The 6,319-nt window shown below is 33.5% G+C and overlaps 1 long non-coding RNA gene across 1 annotated transcript; it reads left to right on the top strand.

Moving 5' to 3' along the window:
* Positions 1-2,915: 2,915 nt before the first annotated feature.
* On the top strand, positions 2,916-5,350 carry LOC105774799 (uncharacterized). The gene is made up of 2 exons (XR_008197041.1): positions 2,916-5,010; positions 5,120-5,350. It is a non-coding gene; the product is annotated as an uncharacterized LOC105774799 (long non-coding RNA).
* Positions 5,351-6,319: the final 969 nt, after the last annotated feature.

Genomic DNA, 6,319 nt, shown 5'->3' with positions numbered 1-6,319 from the left:
AAGTACATGGACTATTTGGTAATTTTTCATTCTCCTTGATTTTCCACTCGATCTTATTATAAATTAATAATTTCATTCAATTCATTAATTTAGATAGTAAAATAATTATTTTATGTAATTTAGTCATTTTGAAATTTTTAAAAGTTGCCCTAACATTTTACTTTTATTCAATTTAGTCCTTGAGCCTAAAAATGTAAATTAACCATTTTTATTGCAAACCCATGCCAACCGGATGTTCATAGATTCCAATATAGCCCATATTTATAAAAAATTCACATCAAATCCTTACATTTTTTATATTTCAACAATTTAATCCCTATTTGTTAAATTCATCAAAAATCACTTAACAAAGTACTTATAAATAACAACTAATACTTCAAATTCATCATTTAACATCTAAAATCACAAAGATTCATCAATGGCAACATTCAAAATCTTTAACAGTTTCAAAAACGGCAGTACAGGCTAGTTGGACCTAGTTACAACGATCTCAAAAACATAAAAATTATTAGAAATGGGCCAAAAATCACATACCAATAGAGCTTTTGAAGTTTCCAAAACCTTAAGGTTTAAAAAGGGTTCCTTTCTCCTTACCATTTGGTGAAGAAGACATGAAAAATATGATAATAACTTTTGCTTTAATTTAATTTAATTTAATTTATCAAATTACCATTTTAATCTTGGTTAATAAGTAAATCAAACACCAAATCCATGTCCATATTTGTCTACTAACTCCTTAAATTGTTTAATTACCATTTAAGTCCATTTACCTTTACTCATTAAGCCATTTAATCACTCAAATCTAATAATGATCAAATTTTATATCCTTTAGAACTTAGTCCTTTTAATTAATTAACCTACTAAACATTAAAATTTCTAAACGAAACTTCAATACAACCTTAATGACACTCCAAAATATTTATAAAAATATTTACGTCTCAGTTTATATAAATGAGGTCCCAATATCTTATTTTCTAAAACCACTTAACTTTAGGGTCTTACCACTTGAACTTAATTAATCATTTGAATAGCATAAATTACCATATCAAAGACCTTTTTAAAACCATATTTGACTTGTAAATATTAAAAAATAATATTTACGAACTTACTCGTCGAATTTGTGGCCCCAAAACCATTAAAAAAAATGACTGTTACACACACAGACCTTGTCGAATTAATGGAAAAGATGCGCAATACCATGAACGTATTGAATCAGATGCGAAGGCAAATGGGCACAAGTATTTTGAGTAATATTGAAAATAATCCTCGAAAGGGAGGAAAAGAGCATGTAAATGCTATTGCACTCCATTCGGGTAAAATATTAGTAAACTCGAAAAAAGCAGCTAACAAGGAAAACGATGAAGTCCATGTGGAGGAAAAAAACCTTGATGTGTTGAAAATTGAGGTCCAAATGGAGAAAATACCCGAATTGGTGGCTAAGCTAGAAAAGACTCCACACTTGGAACTCGTACAAAAGAACGTATCGTTTCCATCGAGGTTGGAGGGCAACTAACGAAAGGATGATGAAGAATCCATAAGTTTTCTAAATCTTTTTGAATCTCTTAATGTAAATTGACCACTGCTTGAACTAATTGATATATGCCAAATAATTAAAAAAAGACTATGTTTAGGCATAAAAAACTAAAAAAAGGTGAGAAAATAAAAATCGACACTTCTTGTAGTGCAATAACTGCTCGTAAAATACCTCTGAAGCTAAAAGATCTAGGAAGTTTTACAATTCCCATGGAGATAGAGAGCAAACATTTTAGCAAGGCCCTTTGTAACTTAGGGGCCAATATAAATTTGATGCCCTTATCCACGTATTTAAAACTCGGATTTGGGGAGCTAAAAAATACGACAATTACACAACAATTAGCTAATAGATCTCTTGTACACCCCACAGGTGTACTTGAGGATGTATTGGTTAAGATTAGGGGTCTATAATCCTCATCGATTTTCTCGTCTTAGACTTCAAGAAGGACCAAGACGTTCCCATTCTGTTGGGTCGGTTATTTTTGGCTATTGTTTAGATCGACCATTGATCTCAAAAAGAGCAAATTAATCATGAATATCAATGGCTAAAAAGAAGTATTTAAATGTAGGCATGATTTCCAAAATGCAGAATACGAAAATAAAATAGGGGAAAATTGTTATGTAATTTCCTTTAGCACCTCTAAAGACCTTGGTCAAAGGTATGTTTTTAGTTCGATGTGTTTAGGAACCAAAGGAGCAAGGAAATGTGACAAGTGGAAATGCCCCGAATAAAAATTTGATTGTTGGACAGAACGATATGATCGCCAAAGGAGAAAGATGGTGATGCATGGAACGTTAGGGCTACCGAATGAGTCCGATAGCCACACTTAATTTGAACTTAAACTTTGGAAAATGTTGTAAATTTTTGTACATTTGAATTTTTGATTTTAATTAGGTTAGGAAGTTTTAATTAGATTAGGATTTTGGCTATAGGCAGCTAGAGGGAGTCTATTAGGGACTTATTTGAAATTAGAGGTAAAACATAGGAATCGACATGCCCATTCAAAAATAGAGAAATTTAGGGCAATGTCGCGACACCAAACCTCGATGTTGCAACACTGAACTTCGAAGCTCTTAGGATTTTAAAATTTAGGGCGATGTCATGACACCACATCTCATTGTCGTAACATTACACTTCGAACCTAAAATCTTTCCAAATTCAACCCTGTGTCATGACACTACACCTCAATTTCATGAAACAACTTTTTAAATCTAAATTACTTTTAAACTTAGGGCCCATGTCGCGACACAGAACTTCAAATTCAAAACTTGGTAAAATTTTTGGTTTAATGTTGGTAAAATTATTTCAAGGATGAGACATTGGCTTGGTTGTTAAGAGAAAACAATGAGACATTTTAATTGGCTTAGGAAGTCGAGTTCAGTTCCCTTCCTTTGCAAATTGTGAATTTTTCTATTTTTGCTCCCACTCCCCTATTTTTACGTCTCCCAGCCTAGTAAACCCTAGGTATTTATATTAATTTTTCACCTTTTTCCTTGTTTCATTTACTTCTCTTGTCGTCCCTCCCATATGCCTTTTCCTTTCTCTAAAATTTTTTTTTTCTTCAACGATTACACCATAGTTGTACTCCACCCTTGCTTAAGCTTTTGCAATTAGTTTTCCAGCCACCTTGCTGGTTATTTAACCTCCTAGACCAGCCCATTTTCTTCCCTAAAACTCACCTCTATGTCACCCCGTCCAACCTCTCTCTTTTGTCCATTGCTTCCCCTTTTCTCTGTTCATAGTGTTATCATTTTCCTTCGCTTTTGCTCTCCCTTGTGAACCAAAATTTTGCTACTATTTTAACAGCCAAGAAACCATTGTTCCAGCCTTAAAAATAATTTTTTTCTTTCCAAAGATCCATCCTCCTGTCGCCCAAGTCAACCCTTTTTCTATCATCACTTGTGGTGTTGCCGCCCCTTGGAACACCATTGTTTTGGTTGTCGTTTTATTTTCAATTGCCGTCCCTTACAGAAGTGAGTTTCCCAATTTCTTCTCTATTTAGATCCAATCTCAATTTTCTTAATTGATGGGGAATCCAAGTTCGTTTATCTGACAAATCAGATCTAGTTATCGGGTAGTGTTAAGTGCAGATCTATGCGAGATCTTACATTGTCTCGATTTCATTAGTGGTTGTTGCTTTGGTCGATTACTCTAAGGCCTTAAATTTAATATTAGATATTAGAATTATTTATGTTTTAGGTTCTGATTTGAACATCCCAGATCAACAGTGAAGTTGGAGTTCGTTTGCTCCCTTGTTTCACATCAAATCAGTGTAAGTTACTTAACCGAATTGGATCTGAAAATTAATTAGTGTAACACTGATTTGGTTGAACCCTTAGGGGGTGTTTCAAGGCTATTTTAGTAGTATTTTAACATGTTAGATGTTTTAATTTGGTTTTAGGTATGTTTAAGGCATTAGTGCGGATACACAGACTCTTATGGCTTAGTGTTGATTAGTACGTAACAAGGTGTGGGTCCTAACCTTATTTAATCGGTTGTTAAATTCTTATTATAAATTGAATTGTTTTATAAAATTCTTTCTGGCTGGGCATAGTTTAATGGCCTATTAGGCGTATTAAAATTTTTTTAACAATGTATGTGACTTTAAAACTACTGATTGAATGGTTAAGCCTTTACCGAGATTGTTTGTATGCGTAACTATAATACTTGATTGGTTGATTGATTGCCAAATTTATGGATTGATGTATGTTGAATGTGACATTCTTTGAATTGAGGTTATATTGAGTTCATTGAATATGGGATGCATGTGTAATGTTTGACTTACAATGCCACTGTTCAAACTGCGTACTAGGCATGACTAGATTGTATTGTAGTTACATACCAATGAAACTGTTGAATTGATTGACTGATTGAGTAAAAATCTAAACTGAGCATGTAATAAGAGCATAATTAAATGCTAATATTATTGTTAAATGAAGACTATGCAAAGTGTACACCGACACTGATTATTGATATGCATGTTAAGCATGCCATTTTACCATAACTAATATTGAAAGCATAAACTGCTCATTGATTGTATGCCATATTGAATTTTCATGGGGTGCGTAATTGTGGTTGACAGAGGAGTTTCGTGTAGTACTGACGGTAGTTAAAGTCAGCATTATTGTTGTCTGTGCATTACACCGGAAGTATCGAGGAGATTGGATATTTTATCGCATTATTGGAGGCTTTTATTTGCAACCATGTTGTGTATTCACAACCTACTGATAGTGTATTAACCTAAAAATTGCTATTGGTGGTTAATCCCCAAAATTATTGGCAGCTCGTCTGCATATTTATTGGCAGTTTAACTACACTATTGTACTGATGGTTTATCCACATCGAGCTTCGGCTCACATTGATTGGTGATTGGCAAATGAGTTCTAGGGGAACTCGTGATGTGTAGCGGATGATTGGATAGGAATTATCCTGCACATTGCATCATACTCATGACATATACGTGCGTTATAGAAATGGTAATGAGATTTTCCATGTACTGAATTGTAATGAAATTGTTGATTGTTCATGTTATTGTTGACTTACACTAAGTCATTATATGCTCACCCCCTAGTCTTAACTTCTCAGGTAATGATCGAGACTAGGATCGGACCCGACATGTGGGCGTATCATGGACTTCAGACTATTTTCACTTTAAATAATTTCCCTTAAGTTGTTATTCAATTTTTGAGACTGTAAAGCTTAATTTTGGATTGTGGTTTGTGGGTTTTTGGATTTGGGTTTTATGCATGCATTATTTAGCACATTGAAAATAAATATATGTAAATCGAAAATGCATGTTACTCGACTTAATTAAAATTTGACATGACTAGTGTTTTCTGGTGCATTAAAAGATAACGAGATTTTGCAAAATAAAGTGTCAAACTTCGAGTTTATAAAAAAATGTAACCATCAATAATAAAATGAGTCTTAAGAATAGATGGCTAAATAAATGTATGTTATCCAAACTAACTCAAGTGCAATCACGATTTATCCAAAGTGAGTCTAAATAGGGTTTTTATGGTCCCTAGGGTTACTTAGTCACTTCTGTGACTAATGTAGTCTCACAATCTGGACATAATGTTTAGGCGGAGTTGGGGAGGTTACAACACCAACCCTTAGTGTCGTGAAACCAGTGCCGGGTTTGTAATTCAAGACCCAAATTTATGCGTGACCTAACTGTTTAGTATAAATACTAAACATATTTTTTACCCTAATCTCCACTTCTAATCACTCTCTAAACACTCCCTTAATCTCCCAACAACAGCAGAACCTCTACCCATTCTCTGTTGCTTCCATTTTTCACCATTTGCCATTAGTTTGTTGAACATTTTCACACCACTACCATTGCTGATGTCGTTCTTTGTTGTTGGCAACCAATTCCATCAACAATTTTGGTGATAAAACTTTCACCTTTATTTTATTTTATTTCATTTTATTTTTATCATTATAAATTTTTAGATTATTATTTTTATATTGTGTATTCAATGGCCCCGAGAAAATTTCGTAAAACAACGCAATTGGCTGGATCAGGGAAATTCGATTCCACCCGATTTTGGAGTCAAGAAGTTTAAAAACACATCTTGAAACTCCAAGGTAAAAAATTCATCCAAGAACGCAATTTTGACCCCTCGTTCAATTTGAATGATGATATTTGAGATTTAATTTGAGCTAATAAATGGATAGACTTTTGCCTTACACCAAAAGAGCCGGTGATCAACTCGGTGGTGTACGAGTTTTACGCCTTACTAAAAAATAGGAAAATAAAAAAATCCTAACATGATGTGC

Source organism: Gossypium raimondii, chromosome 6 (assembly GCF_025698545.1).
Source record: "Gossypium raimondii isolate GPD5lz chromosome 6, ASM2569854v1, whole genome shotgun sequence".
NCBI lineage: Eukaryota > Viridiplantae > Streptophyta > Magnoliopsida > Malvales > Malvaceae > Gossypium > Gossypium raimondii.
The sequence above is the reverse complement of the archived record's forward strand: the minus strand, read 5'-3'. Positions and strand labels throughout refer to the sequence as shown.